This window comes from Pteropus alecto, unplaced genomic scaffold (genome assembly GCF_000325575.1).
Source record: "Pteropus alecto unplaced genomic scaffold, ASM32557v1 scaffold105, whole genome shotgun sequence".
Classification (NCBI taxonomy): domain Eukaryota; kingdom Metazoa; phylum Chordata; class Mammalia; order Chiroptera; family Pteropodidae; genus Pteropus; species Pteropus alecto.
This window is the reverse complement of record NW_006436294.1, coordinates 6,489,479-6,509,083: the sequence shown is the minus strand read 5'-3', so window position 1 is coordinate 6,509,083 and position 19,605 is coordinate 6,489,479.

The window sequence follows — 19,605 nt, the reverse complement described above, 5'->3', positions numbered from 1 at the left end:
CCCCGGAAGAAAACGAGACCCCCCATGCCTCTCGGAGGGCGCCTGCTGTCTCCTCCGTGAAGCCTGGCGCCAGAGCTGACCGCCGGAGCTGACCGCGCCGCACTGCAGCCTCCCTCCCGCCCCTCCCCACGCACAGGCCGGCTTCCCGGCCCACACGGCTCCTGTGAGGCCTCACCGGCCGGTGCGCCCCACTCCCCCACCCCGACTCTGCTGATGGCCCCTCTGGCCTGGACTGACGCCCACTGCTCCTCTCCCTCTGTATAGTGACTCTATGCTCTCGTGGAGGCGACTGGCCTCGGAGCCTAGAGCGGGGGCCTCTGACGTACCCCCTCATCCTGTACCCAGCACAGCTCCTGGCGCACAGTGGGAGCGCTCTCTGCATTTTCTGAGCGCGTGATGAATGAATGAATGAATGAATGAATGGAGTCACGGTAACGCGCACCTTCGAACACACATTGGGCACACGGCCCGGCCATTTCTGCAGGAGAAGCTCCTCTGGTGGGATCGCGGGATAAACGAGTAAGCACACGCCCAAACCGCCTTCCCCTGAGACCGCCGAGGTCACTCGCGTGGCTCCCGCCCCTGGGCCGGCCAGCCAGGTTGACCCCCACGCCGAGCCCTGGGCGACGTGCCTGCGTGTGCAGATCGTCGGGTGCAAGTCCAAGTGTCCTTGCTGCCGGTGTCCCGTGACACCCTTGCACTTACACACTGACCCCTCGTTCAACGTCCTCTGCGGCCCATTTTTCGTTGTGCACGTACGATAACGTTTTAGGTCGTTGGCACGTTAAGCCCTGAGTCGAAACGCAGGTTGTATGAAGCGTCCCCGGCTCGTCGTTGGCTCTTGGCTGCGTTTCAGCCACCGTTTGCATGGTGACGCCGTCACGTCCACTAACCATTTGCGGTTTCCTTGGTGGGCGTGACGGCGTCACCGTGAGCTCTACCCACAGCGAGGAACCGGGCGGGGCCCGCCGGCCGGCCGAACGGGCAGACAGCGGGCCGGACGGCTTTGCAACGACTCGGTCACCCTCCGGGGATCCCGAGGTCAGTGTACGTCTTCGTAACGTTGCCCAGAGAGCGCAGGCACCTCCCGTCGAACTCTGATTTAGATGTTTCTCCCCCATTGGAAAAGCCAAAAGGCAGAGGCTCCGATTCGTTAAACCCCCTACGTGCGTGTGAATTTTGCTTTCAAAATTCCAACCCTAAGGACGGCAGGCAGGACCGGAGCGTTTGTCCATCGACATGCGCATTCCCGCCGCTTTCTCTGGCTCCCTGGGGGCTTTAAGTCCCCGAGCCCGGAGGTTTCTGAGATCGAGCGCTTCTCCAAGCCCAGGCGCTGCTTTGCTGAGGCTGCCGCAACCAGCCACGGACCGGGCAGCGGACACGCGGGGATCATTTGCTCACGACATCTGGAGGCCAGACGTCCGAGGTCCAGGTGCGGGCAGGGCCGGCTCCTCCTGAGGCCTCTCTCCTTGGTGTGTGGACGGCCGCCTCCTCCCTGAGCCTCACGTGGTCGAGCCTCTGTGCGTGTCAACGTCCCCGTCACCTCTCCTCGTAAGGACGCCAGTCACGGTGGATCCGGGCCTCCTGCCGGGGCCTCTTTTTTACCTTAATCATCTCATTAAAGGCTTTTTCTCCAAACGCAGCCTCTTTCGGGGGTCCCGGGAGTCGGGACTGCAACATGTGAGTTTTAGGGGACACAATTCAGCCTGCGACACCGCGGAATTGGCAAGTTTGGATTGAAGAACGAACCCAGGAACTTCATGACAAGCGTTCCCGGAGGATTGCACCGCGTGCAAATACAAACCTGCACCGGCCCACGTTTTCGAACCCCCGAAAGTTATGGGCCCCTCTCTCACCCCGGGCCGACACTGCGGGCTCCAGGACACAGCAGGGGAGGGAGCGGGCTTCCAGCCCGGGCCCGGACAGGCGGGGAAGTGGGGGGACAGTCGCTGTGCCTTCAGGGCCTTGCTCCCACATCCATGGAGTGGGGCATCGGTGTCTCTGAGGGCCCTGCTGCGGCTCGATGAGGGAGCCCCATGAAGCCGCCGGCTTCCCTGATCATTTTACCTGCATTTTGACTTTTTAAAAATGCCTACTGATTAAAAACCAACGGCAGTGAAGGAGGGTCCCCAGACACGCACCCGGACCCCCGAGGCTGCATCTGAAAGCAGCTTTGTGCGGATGCGCAAGCTCACGCAGGTGTACGGGCGAGCTTCTCCTGTCCCTCCTGGGGACACGGCTGGACGACGTGTCACAGTCTCCCTTGCATGGTCAGGGAGTAAGTTCTGGCCAGGGAATGTGAGTGGGAGTGACATGTGCCTCCCTGGTCCCAGCCCAGCAAACCGTCCCGGGGAGGTCACGGCCTTTCGCCAGGCTTCCTCTGTCCTCTGCTTGAGGACACGTAGAGGAGGGAGGGGCCCCCGGCCGGAAGGAGCCGGGTCCTTCACCCACAGGACGGCTCGCGCCGGGCTGTGACGTGCCCAGCCACTGAGAGTCAGTCGGCCCTGACCCTGCACGGGATGGCGTTTCACGGTACGCTGTGCTCTGAGGCTTCCCCTTCTTTATAATACACATTCCTATCTTCCTACCTCGGCAATAGAGTTTACACCCTTTAGAACAAATAATGGCTTCGGGATGCGTGTGCCGATGACAGGTCACCAAGGAGCCATCTCGCAATGGCCGAAACGCATTGAGACGGGATCTTCCCAAAGTGAACGAAGCCGGCGACTCGCACACGTGACCGGGGCCCCGACCTTGCTCGTGCCTCCAAACTGCCGGCTTCGTCTTGCTGGCTCCGGTCCTCGAGGCCCCGCCCTCTCTGAGTTTTTGTTTACGCCTTCCTTTTTCCTGGAGTGCGTCCTCAAGCCATCTTCTGAGAGAAGTCAGATGAAAGATGAACTCTGCGCGTGGGAACGTGTCTTCATTCTGCCTTCGCGTCTGATTCCTGGCTCGCGACTAGGACCCCCTCGAAAGTCAGGGGCACGGCCACCGCCGTGTGGGCGTCTGCCGACGGCAGGACAGATGTCAGCTTGTGTTTCGGATCTTTACGGATGACTGTCTCCCTTCCCGGCAAGCGTTCACGGTGTTTCTAAATCTTAGGCGTTATGCGATTTTATCCCTCGGGAACCGTGAATGGTTTGGAGTTCGCCCCGCCTGGTCCTGGCAGGTCTCCCGGGGTTGCGAGCTGCCCTTCCCCGCCCCGAGGCTGTCTGGCCTGTGGATTGGCTTGTTCCCTCCCCTCCGTCTCCTCTGGCTTTGTGTCTGGCCGCTGGCCTCCTGGAGAGACTCTTCTCCGTCCTTTATCTATTCGCTTCTAATTCCAGTCACTTCGCCTTTTCCGCTCTGTTCTTCGAGATGTGCCAGCTCCGTTCTCGCATCTTCTGCTGTTTTTCCGAGGCGTGCCATCACGTTCCAGAACCTAACTGCTTATTTTGCTTGTCTGACCGTTCGTTCCCTTTGAAAAGCGTGCTGGGTTTTTTTTGTTTTTGTTTTATTTTAATATGGATGTACTATCCTCTCGAATATCTGTGAGCGTATTAATTGGAGTATTTTTAGAGGCCGTTTCACTTAATTTGCTCTGTTTCCTCTGGCGTTTGTGTTGTCAGTGTGTTTATCTTCGTCATTCTTTGTCGTGCTGCTGGCTTTCCTCGCAGGCCGGCGGTCGGCTCGCGGAACACGGTCACAGACGAGCAGGCCGGAGCCAGTTCTCTGCGGCCGGCAGGAGACTGGCTTTTCTGCTCAGCTCCCCGGGGAATGACTGACCGTGGCCTGTGTGAGGAGCAAGGACAAATGTGGCAGCTGCGAGGTTCTCTTTAGAGCGAGGGGGTTCGGACCCCTAGTGTGGGAATGGGAAGGGTTTCATTTGGGGGTACTCCCAGCTCTGGCTTTGGCCGAGGGGCTGATCCCATGGCTTCGGGTTGTGTCCGCAGGATGACGCTTCTGCCCATGTTGGGATCCCATGGGCGGGGAGGGCGGGGGCCTGCGGGGGGTCGTGCTTCACGCGTGGATCCCCGTGATCCCCGTGTTCAGCCTGGCTCCTCCCCCCGGCACGCCCACGCTGGCTGCCTCCGGGCCCCGGGCCCCCCAGTACCGCAGTGGGCGGAATCGTAGCCGCAGCCCGATTCCAGCTTCCTCCTGTTTTGTAGGTCAGCTCGCACCCCTCTGCTCCGTCTCCTGGAATTTATTAAAATCTCTTAGTCATTGTTGTGAAGATTAAGATACAATTATGTATGCAAAGCACATCTCACAGTACCTGGCACAGAGGGAGGGCTGGATAGATGCTCGCAATTATGATCACAGTTGGCTAAGAGATGTCCCGGAGATGGCAAGACCCTCCTTTCAAGGAGGCCGTGGTTAAGAGGGACAGAGCCACGAGCACCACCAACGATAAGTCTCCCCAATTCCCGCAGCACGGGAGCATTTACACTTGGACTTAGCCTGTCCTTACACCCCCCACCCCCCCGGAAAGCAGGGATGTGCATTTCACCCTCCACCCCACTGCTGGGACCGAGACTTGACCTTGGTCCCAGGCAGGGATCGATGGAAGGCGCAAGTGCCCGCACGGGCATTGCTGGGAGAGGGAGCTTACTCAGGTTAAGGGCGGATCGATAGGGTCCCGAGAGGTGCTGACGTTAAGGAAACGCAGGCTTCAGACGGGCGGGGGTGAGGGCGCGGGCACCATCTGGATGCCCTCTGACTGAGGGCATCTTCCAGTCGGTCGTGTCACGGCCAGGCTCCCGTGGCCCGGGAGGGCGGGCAGAGGCGAAGGGGCCCCGGGATCTCCGCATCGTGCAGCTCACGCCCTTGCAGACTGCCGTCCCCGGGTGTGGGCAGAAAGATGACTTGCCTCTAACGGGCGCCAGACAGCAAAGGCGATGGGCTGTCACTCCTGCGATCACGCTGGGTAACCAGACGGTCTCGCCAGCCGCTCGCCGGCTGGATGAAGTGAGCAGCCGCGCGGGGAAGGGCCGGTGGCGAGGACCCGGCAGCATCGTCTAGAAACACAGGTGACTTTTAGGAAGCGCGGTGGCCTCCAGCCAAGGGCCAGCGAGCAGCGGGGTCGTGGAACTGTGAGGGAGTGAACTCCGCCAGCAGCTCGGCGAGCGCGGACACGGAGCCTTTCCAGCCGAGCCCCCGCGGAGAGCACAGCGTCGGGGACATCTTGCCGGTCGCCTGGGGGGCCCGAGCGGGCCGTGGGCTCAGCTGTGTCCCTCCTGCTTCCCGACACCGCGGTAATCCACGCGGGCGGTTCAACCTGCGCAGCGAGCGGTCGCCCTCCGCACACCGCAATGGAAACGATGCGTCTCACTATGCGTCTCGCGGTGTGCGGGACGCGCCCTCGCGTGGGGCATGGCCCCCCCCCGAATACCGCGGCCCCCGCGAGCCCCGGTTCCCGGGGGAGCAGCAGGCAAGCAGAGCAGGGTCCGGGGAACGGAGCTCGGAGACGAACCTCTCGCGACGTCGCGGCCCGCACGCGGGCTCCGCTTCCCGCCGAGCGCCCGGACGGCCGCGGCTGGAGTGACCGCGGAGGCGGCGTTTCCGACGTCCCTGCTTCGAGCTGGTCGCTGACAGCCGCACGCGCCGAGCACCCGTCCGCGTTTCCCGAGAACCTCGCGGAGCAGAAGCTCTCAGCAGCCACATCGCACCGACGGGAACCAAAAGCACAGAGAAGTCTAGGGACCTGCTCAAGGTCACACAGCAAAGACGCGGGAAGCTGAGCCCTCGAGCTGAGCTGCTTCTCGCAGTCTGGGAGTCACCGAGACCTAGGTCACACGGCCTGCGCGACCGTGACGGACCTCCTGGCCACTCCGAGCCTCAGTCTCCTTGTCCAAGTGCTGGGTACGGCCCTCGCACTGCCCGTCTCCTTGGTCGTTATGGAAATAAAAATGGTGCCTGATGGGCGGTGAGCGTGCATCCTGACTCACAGCACCCCCTCCGGCAGAGGGGTCGCAGCACGGATGTCCCCGGTGCCACCTCCGCACGTCCCTCCCCGTGAAGCAGAGGAGCGTAACTGACCATAAAGAGCAAGGCTGGAGTCACACGGACCTGGTCGTGTGCCCAGTGGCTCCGTGACCTTGAGGAAGTTACTTAAACCCTCATCTTCCACTGAGTCATCCCTGAAATGGCGACCCTACAATCAATCCACTGCTGTGGTCCCCAGAATCACTCATCCACGCCTGTGTCTGGGGCCCTCAGCAGGTCATTCTCAGGGGCAGCTGACGTGTCACTGTGTTAAACCTCTGCGTCCTGGGGAGAGAGCATGGACATGGGGTGGCTCAGAGTGACCCCAGCACTGCCTCCTTATTGTCTGAAATGGATTTGTCTGGGCAATTCACGCCACTGGATTTTTCTGTGCTCTTAGCACATTTCAGGCCGGCCCGAGAGTTTGCAGAGGACACAGGTAATTGAGACACCACGCAATCCCCAAATCCTGGAGGAGCCGATGTAACGGGGAAGGGCCGGAGTGAGGGGCCAGCGCTCGGGGTGCAGCGCACGCGTGTGGGGACGTTCGCCAGCATGCTGACGCACAATTGCTACTTTGTCCTCCATGCGGCATGTCGATATGAGTAAAATTAGCTGGGCTTTGTAGGAGAAGAGACTGGAGTTCGACGAACTTAAGGACTTTTCTCAAGGTCGCGCAGCCAAAGACTGTCTCCCCAGCGACCGTGTTCCAGAAACCATAAATCAGGGAGAAAATGATAAGTATCAAAGCTATTTAAATAAGACAAGTCACTTGGCCTCGGAGTCTTTTATCTTTATTGGCTAAATGCCTAGAGTAAAACCGACTTCTCAGAGCTTTTGTGAAAATTCGATGACCCATCAAATGTGAGTGTGCCTAGCCTGCTTACGGGCACCCGGTAGGAACCAAGTAAATGTTTGTGAATCATGATTTTAATGAGGGAAGATTAAAATATGCTGAGACTCTGAAAGGGGACCATGATGAGCAGGGACGAGGAGCTGATAGAAACGTGTCCAATACGCCTTACGGCGGGAGCAGGACGGAAACGGGCTCCGTGGGCGTGAAAGCGCAGCGTTTTCCAGGATGAGAGGTTTTCTGGGGTGGAGCCTGGGGAAGGTGGCGGGCGCAGGCCGGGGAGGACTTGCACACTGTGCTAGGGTGCGGTTCGCAGAAGGGGGTTTTGGGCGCAGGATGGTGTCAGGGCTGCTTTCTGGTTGGGTTCACGCAAATCCATGGAAACCATCTCATTCTCGGTGTCCAGGGGCTTAGAACTCAGGCAGTTTTCTAGCGATCGCAAGTGACGTAGTCAAACCTCGGCTCGGACCACGCACTTGAGTGGCAGCCAGCGCTCTGGGGGGACGTGGGCCCTTCCCCGGCCCCAGGATGAAATCTGGTCGATCCCACAAACGGTAGCCGGTGCGGATGAGGACTCTGCAATCCTCACGCCCAAGCCCGACCAGCACTAATTGGCCCGCCTGGTGCAGGCGCCTCTCACTAACAACAAGAGCTCCGAGTGTGACGAGCGCTCAGGCCTTCAGAGGAGTATGAAAGATCAACAATGAAAAACCGAAGTCCCCTTTCCACCTCTGGTCGCGAGGGAATATTAAGAAACGGAACTGCCTTCCTGCCATTAAAAAAAGTAAACCAGAAAAACAGCACAAATAAAAGAAACGGCTCTTTACAGAGACTGAGCCTTGGGCAGGGACCCCAGAGGGAAAAAGACGGAGGGGGTGAGGCGGCCACCAAGCCAGACGTCTGTCCAAGAGGACACCCAGGCAGACGCACCAGAAAGGAGGCCCAAGAAGAGCTTGGAAACTCGGCTGAGGGGAATGGCGAAGACCAGTGTTCAGGAGGACAACGTAGCTGGAGCTCGTGAGACAGCGTTACAGAGAGAAATGAGCCGTGCAGAGAAACGGGGGTCCCTAGAGTCTGGCTTAACAGCAACCACCATATGTAGAAGGCAAGGAGACATGAACAAAACGACACCCAGAGCCCACAGAGCTCGGGGTCCCCTCCAGCCACGATGGAGAGACCTCGCCGAGTGAGCAGGACGCTCGTAGAGGGCCCAGAAGAATCTGTGGCGGATAAATTAACTCTAAGTATAAACCATTCTGGACTCATCCCCAAAGAGCCAAAAAAACGAGAACCGAAAACATCAAAATAACTTATAGGTAACAGAACTCGCTGCCAAGAAAGCCCAAAACTCTTTAAAAAAATAATACAGCAAAACCCAGCACTCAAGAACATAAAATTCACAGCGCTGTGATTCTTTGTTTAAAAAGCTAACATTCGAAAAATAGGAAAATTTGATCCGTAACCGTACTGAAAATCGGTCCAGTGAAATAAGCCTAGAAATAGCAGAGATGATGGAATCATCGGGCAGGACAATAAAAAGTATCATAAAACATGATTTAGACGTTCAGGGATGTAAAGTGAAGCATGGAACTAATTAGCGAAGAAATGGAGGATAGAAAAAGAATCGAATGGAACCTCTAGAAATGAGAAACACAATAAACTCTGAAGCAATAATATCACCAGATAGAATTAAAAACAGGTTAGACACCAAAGAAGAAACACCAGTACACTTGAAAACATACTAATATGTTCAATTTGGAACAAAACAGAGCCTAAAAAGACTAGATAAACAGAGTGACTCGTAGGATGACATCGAGCGCCTGACATCTGGTCACTGTAACCCTAGAATATTGAATGTGGTACAGAGGAAGACAGAGAACATATGTGAAGAGATCATGGCAGCTTTTTTTCCAAATTTTATTTTTAAAAAATTCTTATCAATCCAATAATCTCATGAAACCACGAGCAGGGTAAACACGCGCACGCACACACACGCCGCCACCGCCAGTAGCATCGCCAAGAAATGGAATGAGAAAAATCCGACCATCAGCTGGAGAAAAAGATGCAACAGGACAAGCAGCAGAGATCAGAACCCCGTGAACGTCTCGTCGTAACTTTTACAAGCCAGAAGACAACAAAATGGTACCTTTCCAGGGCTGAAAGACCTCTTGTCAACCTAGAATTCTACCTGCGGCGGAGACGCCCTTCACAAACAGTTGGCGTAAAACTCTCGAGACAAAAGCCGAGAAAATGCACTGCCAGCAGAACGAGCAAAAGTCGTCTTTTTTTCCTAATTTTTAATTTGATTTAAAAGACAATTCCCCCTTGAAAGTGAAAGTAACGACCACGAAATGTGGGGTCATGAGATACGTGGAAGCGACGCATACGTGGGACAGGACTCGAGGTGACTGAGGCACCAAGCGAAGGAGGGCGACGCGGTCACCGTTCACGATGCCGAAGCATCGCGAGGCCGATGCCGTCACGTCCCCTCACGGGGGATCGGCAGATTCGACTCGAGCTCCGTCGAGAGTCCCTTTTTTTCATAGAAATCGCCCGACTGAGTCTCAAAGGTCTAGACTATTCCAAAGAAGAGGGAAATCAGAGGAATGAACTTGCACTCGTAAAACAACTAGGTCGTGAGATGAACGCACGGCACGGAGAACATGACCGAGAGCGACGTAATGGCTTTGCGCGGCGACAGGCTACTGCTTATCGCGGGCATCGCTCCGTCGGGTAGATCGATGCTGAACCGCTGTGCTGCACACCTGAAACTAATACTCTACTTAAATGTAAAACAGGAAGAAGGCCGGACGCACACACCACCCTAATTTTGAATCAAAACTAATCAAGAGAGTGTGATGCGGGTGCAACACTAGACATGGAAATTGAACAGAATGGAGAATCTAAAAATAGACCTACACATATAGATTCAATTGATTTTTTACAAAGATGTCAAGGTAATTCAATGGAAGAAAGGATAGTCTTTTCAACAAACGGTCTTGAAACAATTAGATATACATATGGAAAAAAATAAAACGACCTTCAACGTCAGGCCATTAACAAAAATTTATTTGAAATGGGTCATAAACCTAAATGTAAATCCTAAATCTACAAAACTTCTAGACAAAATCGTAGTATAAAATATTTACCACGTTTGGACAAGCAAATATTTCTTACGTAGTCTAAATAAGCACAAACTAAAAGAAAATGTTAATAAATTAGACTTCATCAAAACTAAAAGTTCTGCTCTTTGAAAAACATTAAGAATGTAAAAAGGCTAGATACGGAATAAAAGAAAATACAGTACCTACACCTGACGAGGTCTCGTAAGGGCGTATAAAGCATTTCCAGCTTGATGATAAGAACTTAGGAAACCCGATACAAATGGGCAAGATTTGAATGGACACACGGCGGGGGACAGAGAGAGATGGAGGGTGACCGCTAGTAGATATGGCGCTTCCGTGGGAACGACGAACATCTTCCAAAATTAGACAGTGGGGCTCACTGGCTATACAGTTCTATAAATGTACTAAAAACCACTGAACTGTCTATTTTTAAATAGTGAATTTTATGGCGTGTGAATTATATCTCAATAACGCCGTTATTAAAATGGAAAAAAAGAATGGATAAACAAAGTATAGTCTATTCATACTATGGAAATATTACTTAATAAAAACGAAGAAACTCCTGAAATATGAAAATACCTAGATGAGTCTGAAAAGCAGCCTCAGCTTAAGAAGCCAGACGCCAAGATCATACGCCTACTTTCCCGTTTCTGAGTCTCTAAAAATCACATCTAATCGATTGTGACAGAAAGCAGGGCGGCGGCGGCCTGGGGCCGGGGTGGGGGCTGGTGCCCGGAGCAGAGCACAGGGCAACTTTGGGGCCGATGGAAACGTCCTTCATCATTGTTGCAATGGGGGCCACGCGGGCGCATAAACCTGTCGGAACGAATCCTAACGCACACTCTGAGTGGGGGCGTCTTGTTTTCTGCAAGCTACGCCTCGATGCAGCTGACTTTTGAAAAAGAACTTGCTTAAATGTGAGGATAGATATGCAGTTTATTAGCAATTATCCTAAGAAACCTATAGACACATAGTTAAAATACTTACCACACATAATGTTCTGTGTGGTTTTGGTCTGCAGCCCGATTCCACTGAGCCCCTGGCCCTGTGCTGGCACCGGGAACCGGGGCAGGGGGAGGCGGCCTCCGGGGACCCTAAGTTCGCGTTCCCGCTGTGGAGCCAGGCGCATACGCAGTATGTGCAGAAGCAGCCACTGCCCTTGAGTCTCCAAAGTCGGAGCTGCTGCTGGACCACGGGAATGGCAGAGTCCCCGTGTGTGCGGTGGGTCGGGCCGCCTCGGGGAGAAATCCTCGGGAGGAAGACACTCGCGTAGGGACCCGAAGCATGAGGAGGGGTCAATGCTGAGACGGCGGGAGGAGGACCTGGCAGAGGGCTCTGTGGGACCCTCTACCTGGGCAATGTCTTCATCCGGGTCCTTGTGTATCCCTCAGGTGCAGCTCGACTATGCTGTGGTGACAAACGAGGCCCCACATCTACAAGGTCACGCACGGACTCTCGCTCCCGTCCCGGACCAGAGTCGGGGCGGCTGCTTCTCTGCAGGTCTGCCTTGAGCTGCAGCTCCCTCCAGCGCTCCCCTCCGCTGTCGGGGCTCCTGGCTCCTGGCTCCCCGTCACCGTGGCCTGGGTCATCGGGGGGGACGTTTGCAGCCAGGCCCAGGAATGGCTCACGTCGCTTCTGCCCACTCTGCACGTGGTGCCCGAGCTCACCGCGAGGGGGGATGGGACCTGGAAGCGAGGCCCTCCCACGTGCCCAGCCAGAGGAGGTGGGGCGAGGGGCACAGTGCCGACCGCGGGGCCGCGGGCCGGGGCCACCGGGCGATTCCCTCCCTCCGTCTCCCGTGTGGCTCTGTGGCTGGATGACTCCCTGGATCCGTCTCGGTAGCAGGCCGTCCGGTAGGAAGGCCATGCCCGCCTCTGGCCCAGGCGCGGACCCTGATTTTCTCCTGGGCTCACTCGGCTTGAACAGACGCCCTCCCTTCCTCTTCATGAGGAAGATGGACGTCGATGAGCTTGCCAAGGGCACCAGGCCCCTTCAGGGGCGAGATGGCAGCGCGGTCTGCCGGGCGCTCCGGACCCTGGCTTTGTCCGCTCGGGTCCAACGACCGTGTTCGTGAGCTGCAAATCTGCTGGGGGAGAGCGGGCTCAGGGCGACAGACGCTGTGATGCGTCCTCTAGTGAACGTGCTCGGGAATGGGGTGTTCCGGCCATTTGGGCTCATCGCAGATTCTCCTTGAATATGTGGGAAGAACGGCATATACGATGGGCAGAACCATGGGCTGAGCCCCCGGCCGACCAGGGAGCCTGGTCTGCGCATGGACCCTGGGTCAGCACCTCGGACAGAGCCCCCGGCCGCAGACCTGCGTCCGCCCTGGCTGTGGAGCCCCAGGACGTGAGTGATTCTCCAGGGGGTTCCTCCACTGCAAGAGACTGGGTCCCGGTGTGAGTGTGAGGTGTGTGTGCACTTGGCGGGGGCACGTTCTCCGGACTTTGCTGTCCTCTCTGCGGGCGGAGGAGGATTGGAGTGGACGGTTGCTCCGTCCCTGTCCAAAGTACGCCCTGCTCACACGCCTGTTTGCGTTTGAGCGATAGAGAGCTCCGTTTTCATAAAATAGAAGTGATAACCTCTTACGTCGACAGAGCCGACTACCATTGAACCTACTCGTCATCGGACCCTAATGACCGCCCTGTGAGCTGGGCAAGGTGGGCACTGATTTCAGTGACGAGGAGCCCGAGGCCCACACTGTCCAAGGCCGCGCGGGGAATGAGAGACCGGACCAGAGTCAGAATTCCGGCCCGAAACGCTGCGCGGTGCCTCGTAGCACGGTGGGGGCGGGGGCGGGGCGGGGGGCGGCTGGTTCCAGAGTCACCGCCTTCCGCTCCTGAGGAGTTTCACGTGAAGACAGGGACGCGGCCGCCGGAGGCGTCTTTCTAAGACACAAATTGTATCATGTCGTTCCTCTCTTTCGAGGCCCTTTAAGGGCCCCGGGAGGACTACAGGGTAAAGTCAGATCATCTCAGCGAGATGTCGAAGCCCCCGAGAGTCAGACCCCAGCCCAGTCGGACCCCGTCTCAGGGAGCTCAGCTTCCGGTCCCAGGAGACTCGACCTCACTCCACAGAAACCTCTGCTGTGCCTCTGTGCACATTGTCCCTTCTGCCCAGGACTCTCTCCCGTCCCTTCCCTGCCTCGGGTCGGTGCTGTGCACTTTGACCCATCACCAGAACTCGCCACCAAAGTCACCTCCTCTTTGAAGCTCGTGCCAGTTCCGCGGGCAGATTCAGCCTTCTGCTCCTCCACGCTTCGTTCGTACCTGATGATCGCGTTGATCACACTCTCCGCTAATTACCCGGCGCTCCGCTGCCTCCCAGACGAACTGTGAGCACCCCGGGGCGAGGACTCCCGCTGATCCGCCCCCCTTCGCCCGCCAGCCCTGAGACGCAGCCGTTCACAGCAGAGGCTTCCGAAATGAGAGCCTGGGACCAGGAAGACGCGTTTGGAAGGATGGGATTACGACAGAGGGGTCTGGTCGTTGCGGGGTGCTGCTGGAAAGCTCGGGGCGATCTGGAACCTGCGAGGCGCTGCCAGTCCGGGGAAACCGTTGGCTCCTCGAGCCGCGGAGCATCTCTGCGTTCCGGCCCCTGGGGTCCGGCGGCTCCGTGGGGCGGGGCTGTCGCCCAGCGCGGCCGGTCACCCCTCCTCCGTCCTGTTGCTGTCGGTAGGGGGTGGTTCGCCGGGTGGCTCATCCTGCCATGAACACACTCAAGGTTTGGGGTAAGTTGAGGTCCAAGATTACGTTTAAGGTTTACCTCGTAATCCCACAAGGCTTTGCTGAACACTCGCTAAGGTCTGAACCCCACGCACAGGGAAAACAGGTAAACGAACGAGCCACAGCTGTCCCTTCACAGAGCACACGCCGAGGCTGGGACCCTGGGTCCTCGCGACCCATGGCAGAGGAAGACGTGCAGACCCTGAGCACAGGGAGGCCAGAGTCCAGCTGAAGGGCGCTAGGGAAGCCCCATGGGAGGGACACTCGTGCGGGGCAGGGAGCGAGGCCTGGTTCCCGTGCACTCAGGTGCTTTCCGTTCTCAGGACGGCTGGGCTCCATCTTGCCTCATCCTCAGGGTCTGTGGCTCTCATCAGACGGTGAGCCACTCGGGGTCACCTGCACTCATTTTGAAGAGATTCTGAAGAAAAAGCTCGGCTGGGGTGAGGGGCAATGAGGTGGGGTGCCGAGTCCCCCTGGCTCATCAGCCGGCCCCCGCGGCCCCTGGGACCCAGTCCTAACCCGCACCTCTCTGGGAACGGCCAGCCTTAGCGCCTCGTCATAACTAGACCCGGCTGCTGATGCGTGCGTAATCTGGGGGATAATGCAAACCCGTTACCAGTCAGGGCTCTGGGTGCGCCCCCAGCTGTGACACTTCTGCCCCCAGAGGCCCTGGCCACGACTCGCGTTTGTAGGGTTGGGTAGATCGTCCCTCACGCGCGAGGCGGGGCCCTTCCCGACATCCGCCGTGTATGATTTCTGCAGATCCGGCCCTCGCGAGGCCCCTGGGGGAGGCAGCTGCAGAGCCCAGAGAAGGGGAAGGTAACTCGGCGGGAAACGGGGTCTGGACAGGATGTCTTTTCTCCTGGCTGACAGACAGCTCAGGTCACTGCTACTAGGTGGGGACGCCCTAGCTTCTGCTAACGGGACACTCGCGCACCTTCAAGGACTCACTTTTTGGGGTGCGAGGCCACGGGCAGGGCAGGGACTCTGCCTCATGTCTATTCCTGCAAACCCAGCACACAGCTCGGAGCACATGGGGCCCCCATCAGCGTCTGCAGGCGGTGAGCTCTGAGGGACGGGAGACCCGTCTTCCAGCACGGAGCCCCCAGACTCGATTCCTGAGCACCCTGTGAAAAGGCGGTGGGATTAGGAGCCCCCAGGAAGCGCCCACCATGTTGGACGGTTCCCCACTAACCACTTAGGCGGGTGGTTTGCCACCCCTAAGCCTGGGCTTACCCTCCCCACCGAGGGAGAATGAGGTACCCACCCGCCGGGTGCCTGTGGTCATCACACAACGCAACGGCACGAAATGCTCCCCACGGCACCTCACACTCCGCTCTGACAAATTCCAGCCACCGCCCCCGCCCCCCGTTCCAGAGAAGCCCCAGATTCCCGTCAGCTCCCGCAGGCCCACTGCGTGCCGGCACCCCGGGGCCCGAGGAGACGCGCGGGCTGCCCGGCCGCCGCGGTCCACGGCGGGAGATAAGCAACCTGCAGCAGCCCCCTCATCGCCCTCCCCGCCGGCTCCCCCGACGGAGCATCTGAACGGCGGAGATTGGGAGGAAAACAAATCAGGATGAAGGAGACGGAGCGGGGGGGGGCCCGGGGGGCCGCATCGGTTTTGCGAAAGAGGATGATTCAAGTAGGATGCGGCGCTAATTTAAATCCCGAAATGACTGATGTATTTTCCACGGTGTTTTATTAATCAACCTCAGACGGAGCGCGATTTGCAAATTTCATGTGGCAGCTATTAACATTTTCTCCCGCGTAAGTAACCGAAAGGGATTTACTAATTCCAGCAGACACTTCGTGAATCGGTGACGGGAGCGGCCTCCGAAACCCAGGCGGACACATGGAAGCCGCTCAGATCCCCGCGACGGTGACTTAATCCCCGAGGCGGACTGGACGGTGGCGGCTGGGGGCACAGTCCGGGTTGAGTGTCGGTGCGCCCAGGAGGCCCAGGGCGGTGCCGTGGCTGGACGGTTAAACTGTCACCGAGGATTACTGTGTCCATCCGATGAGGGAGGAACAGGGGCCTGAGGGGTGCAGGGCTGCGTCCAGGTGTGAGGGCGGCAGGTGTGAGGGCTGCGTCCAGGTGTGAGGGCGGCAGGTGCGAGGGGGGCCTGACTCTTCGGAGGGTCATGGCTGAGCCGAGCCACTTTCCGCAGCCCCTCTGCAGACTGTGGGAAGCCGCGGCCCCTGGGGCGTCGACCTGGACTCCCTGCTCGAGGCCATCTCCAAGGCTGGCCGGCCGGTCCTGTGGCCCTCAGGGCTGGTCTGCCCATCTGCGGCCGGCCACCTTCTCCTCCGCTGCTTTAACACTGGTGAGTTTCTAATTGACTGAGTCCAGCCCACTCTGCGACTTCGCATCTGCTCGGAGGACGCCGTGTGGAGGGAACTGGCCGGCTCTGTTCCCCCGAGTCAGCGGGGAGACAGCCGTGCGGGTGCTGCCGAGAGGGGACCGCCCGTCACCCCGGGAAGCTCCGCCTCGTGCCAGCTCTCATGACCCGCATCACAGATTTCCCTCGAGTGTAACGGCTCTGAGTCCCACACAACCCTCGACGCCTCATTCAGGGGTCACCGCCGCGAAACGCTGGCGCCTGCCCCTCCCTCCAAGTGAGGCGCTTTCTCACCCAGCCTCACACGGGAGCTCATCTGTGCTCAGTGGGGCACAGCGAGTACCTTCCACACACACGCGGGCCCTTCCGATGGAAGAAGGGCATGACCATCTCCTCGGCACTGGCTCCCAGGCCGAGAGGACTTCTTGGCCTCAGCAACTGTTTGTTGAATGAATATATTTTTTCCTATTGACATCTGACAGAAGGAGCTAAGAAGACGAATCGACGCCTCACCCAGCCTCTGGTCCCCAGAGTTACGTCGAACGCTGAGCACAGCCAGCTCCGAGGCAGACGGACACAGAGCCGCACACCCCAAGCTCTCGACTCCCGCTCCCGGGCCCGACGTACCGTGCCAGGCTCCCCGCAGAGGACGAGCCGTGCCAGGAAGCGAGGGAACGCACAGCCCGAGAGACAGAGAGATCGTCAGAACCAGACTCGGCTGCCACGCAGATGTTCGGACGCTCGGGCAGGGACTTTAAAATAACTATAATTCATATGTTAAGGGCGCTAACGGGACAAACGGGCAGCGCAGAAGGACATGGGGGCGACACGGCCGGGGAGGGAGGCGGCGAGTTTGAAGCCAGGTCGACAAAACTTTCCAGACCGAAATCAAAGAGAAAAATGACTGCGAAAGTGAAAAAAATAACAAAGACGAAAAGCAAACCCCCAAGAACTGTGAGACGTCGAAAGCTGTCGCGTGTGCGTCACTGGGAGAGAACGGGGCTCGGAGCCACAACGAGCGGGGACCTTCAGACAAAACCGCACCCCAGGACGCTCGGGGATCCCGGCGCTGCGGGGTGAACGCCCAGGTGGGGCGGCGGGGGCATCGTGGCGTCCGCGGCGGTCAGCGCCAAACTCCCCAGCCGCTACTCAACGGCTCGTGGCCACCCCTCGAAGACTTTGGGGTGGTTCTGAACCCCTGACACTAGCCTGGTGACTGGGGTATGTTGCCGGTGACGAAGCCCGCGAGAGGAAGGTGTCCGAGCACGTGCCCTCGCCGAGACGCCCGGGCGTCGAGGTCCAGGTGGGTGGGGAAAGGCCACGTCTGCATTTTCTCCGCTTCGTTATGGAAATCAGACGTCCGGCCTCCGGAACCATGAGAAACAGTTTCTGTCACTTACGAGCCCCACGGTCCACGGCACCCTGCGATCGGCACCCAGGGGACCGAGACCACACACCCCTGTGTTCCACCTTCGCCACCACCTGGGAGGCAGACCCCGCGGGCTCGTCTGACAGACGGGGGCGTCGAGGTTCAGGGCGGCGAGGTGGCCGGCGAACACAGCCCGGATGGGCCGCTCAGAGCCGTGAGCCGGGCTCGGCCGCGTCTTCATTTCCCCTCGCCCTGGAGAGGCCGACTTTGGGGAGCGGCGGGGCCGGCAGCGTGTGGCAGGTGCAGAGACCCTGCCCCTCCCTCTGCCACGCCCCTCGGGTCTGACCAAACGTCGTCGGCCGTAGCGTTTTGCTCTGAAAGGCTCCGTCTGCCAAACGCCATCCAGACTCACGCATCATTTACCGGGGAACATCTCAGAAGTGATGTATACAAACCGCAGCACCCCCAGCCCTGGGGACACTGGGGACACCGCCAGCCTCGCTCGTGCCACACCACCTGGGTCAGCCTCCCACTTCCACACCCACGTCCACACTGCTCATCGCCTCTCGGGCCAAAGCCAGCGTAACCGGCAGAACTAAGACGGCGTCCATCACCAGCTGTCTGGCTAAGCGGACGTGTGGACACGAGACCTGTTACTCTCTTGTTGAGTCCAAGGCGCCCCCTGATCTTCGCAGCCTTCTCTCCCGAGTTTCGCCCCAAGTTTTATTCCGTCTGCCCTGCTCACCGTGCTCCGCGTCTGGGACGGACGAGCTGATCTGCTCACCGTCCCAGCACGTGCCGGGCCCCTTCCCACGGGTGCGTCTTCACCCCACGTCCTGCCGTCGCTCTTCCCCGCACCTGTGAGCAGAGCCGTCCAGCACAGCTCACAGCTCACAGCTCACAGCTCGCTGCCCCTTGGGGACAGCGGCCCCCTGGACTGCGGGGCTGGGGGAAGGTTGCCAGCTTGTGGAGGGAAGAGGCCGGTTTTGCATGACGCGTGTTACACGCCGGTGCGGCCTACGGGACACCTGCTGAGGATTCGCTGTCGCTGGCGGAAGCCCCCGTGGGAGAGGACCGGATCCAAGGCCGGCGAGAGGGAACCGTGTTTGCACAGAAGTCCCGAGACCAGAAGTGGGGTCTCCAAGGCAGACTTATGGGGGAGGAGGGGACCAGCGCGGTGGCTGCACCCTCCCCAACACGCGGACGCCTGGGCCTTCTGCGAGCCTTCCTGAGGGCTCCGAGCACGTCAGGGCGTTAGCAGCGTAGGAAGCCAGACTCTCCCCCCCAAATCGTCTCATTAAGGAAGGACCGGATGAGGGCCGAGTAATCGTAAACGCCCTGTCCACGCTCCCGGTTCCCCGTGCTGATTCCCAGTACACACACACGCATGCACACATGCACACACGCACACGCGCACACGCGCACACACGCACATGAGCACACTCACAACACGCAGATGGCGGAAGCCCCCGTGGGAGAGGACCGGATCCAAGGCCGGCGAGAGGGAACCGTGTTTGCACAGAAGCCCCGAGACCAGAAGTGGGGTCTCCGAGACAGACTTACGGGGGAGGAGGGGACCAGCGCGGTGGCTGCACCCTCCCCAACACGCGGACGCCTGGGCCTTCTGCGAGCCTTCCTGAGGGCTCCGAGCACATGCACACACGACATGTGCACACACGCACATGAGCACACTCACGCACACGCACATGCGCACGCACACACACACGCACACACCCGCGCACACATGCACACATGTGCACACATGCGCACACTCACACAATGCACATGTGCATGCATGCACACACATGCACGCACACACGTGCACTCACACACTCACACGCACATATGCACACACCCATGCACATGCACACACGTGCACACGTGCACACACATATACATACATGCACACACATATGCTCTCACACATGTGCACGCACACGCACGCACACACACACACACACACTCTTATAATCCATAGACTTGCAGGCTACCAAGTAAAACTTTTCTAATTTTGTTTCATGTTATGATCATCTAAGTTGTCTTAGAATTTTCTAGTTGAAGTTCAGCCCTCTTCATTCCAGGCCATGATCATCTCTATAATAACTGACAAGTGTTCTTTAATGCCTGCTCTGTTTCACATCTTGTTGAACACCACTGGTCTCGAAATTACAAGACCTGGGTTTGATTTCCTACTCTACCATTTCTAGTTGTATGGCCTTAACCAAATAAAAGA